The sequence below is a fragment of the Salvelinus sp. IW2-2015 genome, unplaced genomic scaffold (genome assembly GCF_002910315.2).
Source record: "Salvelinus sp. IW2-2015 unplaced genomic scaffold, ASM291031v2 Un_scaffold1777, whole genome shotgun sequence".
Taxonomy (NCBI): Eukaryota; Metazoa; Chordata; class Actinopteri; order Salmoniformes; family Salmonidae; genus Salvelinus; species Salvelinus sp. IW2-2015.
Window position 1 is genome coordinate 102,514 of NW_019943153.1, and position 1,802 is coordinate 104,315.

Consider the following 1,802-nt stretch of genomic DNA (forward strand, 5'->3'; position numbering starts at 1 on the left):
CTTCTACCACTGCTCCTGACTGGGTGGTCTTGTTGGCTTCCACGCGAAGTGTTCAACACTGCTTACGACTGCGGGGTCTTGTGTTTCCAGGAACAGTGTTCTACCACTGTCCTGACTGGTGATCTTGTGTCCAGGAAGTGTTCTACCACAGCTCCTGACTGTGGTGGTCTTGTTTCCCAGAAGTTTTCACACTGCCTCCGGGATGCGTTCTTGCTGTTCCAGAAGTGTTCTACACTGCTCCTGACTGGGTGATCTTGTTTCCAGGACAGTTCTACTCTGCTCCTGAACTGGGCGGTCTTGTGTTTCCAGGAAGTGTTCTACACTGCTCCTGACTGGGTGGTCTTGTTTCAGGAAGTGTTCTACACTGCTCCTGACTGGGTGGTCTTGTGTGTTTCCAGGAAGTGTTCTACACTGCTCCTGACTGGTGGTCTTGTTGTTCCAGGAAGTGTTCTACACTGCTCCTGACTGTGGGTCTTGCTTCCAGGAAGTGTTCTACACTGCTCCTGACTGGGTTGTCTGTTGTTTCCAGGAAGTGTTCTACACTGCTCCTGACTGGGTGGTCTTTGTTGTTTCCAGGAAGTGTTCTACACTGCTCCTGACGGGTGATCTTGTGTTTCCAGGAAGTGTTCTACACTGCTCCTGACTGGGTGGTCTTGTTTTTCAGGAAGTTTCTACACTGCCCGACTGAGGTGCTTGTTCCAGGAAGGTCTACACTGCTCCTGACTGGGTGGTCTTGTTTCCAGGAAGTGTTCTTACACTGCTCCTACTGGGTGGTCTTGTTCCAGGAAGTGTTCTACACTGCTCCACTGGGTGTCTTGTTGTTTCCAGGAATGTTCTACACTGCTCCTGACTGGGTGGTCTGTGTTTCCAGGAAGTGTTCTACACTGCTCCTGACTGGTGTGTCTTGTTTCCAGGAAGTGTTCTTACACTGCTCCTGATGGGTGGTCTGTGTTTCCAGGAAGTGTTCTACACTGTTCCTGACTGGGTGGTCTTGTTTCCAGGAAGTGTTCTACACTGCTCCAGATGGTGGTCTTGTTTCCAGGAAGTGTTCTACACTGCTCCTGACTGGGTGGTCTTGTTGTTTCCAGGAAGGTTCTACACTGCTCCTGACTGGGTGGTCTGTTGTTTCCAGGAAGTGTTCTACACTGCTCCTGACTGGTGGTCTGTTGTTTCCAGGAAGTGTTCTACACTGCTCCTGACTGGGGGTCTTGTTGTTTCCAGAAGTGTTCTACACTGCTCCTACTGGGTGATCTTGTTTCCAGGAAGTGTTCTACACAGCTCCTGACTGGGTGATCTTGTTTCCAGGAAAGTGTTCTACACTGGCTCCTGACTGGTGGTCTTGTTTCCAGGAAGTGTTCTACACTGCTCCTGACTGGTGGTCTTGTTTCCAGGAAGTGTTCTACACTGCTCCTGACTGGGTGGTCTTGTTGTTTCCAGGAAGTGTTCTACACTGCTCCTGACTGGGTGGTCTTGTTGTTTCCAGAGTGTTCTTACCTGCTCCTGCTGGGTGTCTTGTTTCCAGGAAGTGTTCTACACTGCTCCTGACTGGGTGGTCTTGTTGTTTCCAGGAAGTGTTCTACACTGCTCCTGACTGGGTGGTCTTGTTGTTTCCAGGAAGTGTTCTACACTGCTCCTGACTGGGTGGTCTTGTTCCAGGAAGTGTTCTACACTGCTCCTGACTGGTGGTCTTGTTTTCCAGGAAGTGTTCTACACTGCTCCTGACTGGGTGGTCTTGTTGTTTCCAGGAAGTGGTCTCTACACTGCTCCTGACTGGGTGTCTGTTGTTTCCAGGAATGTTTCTA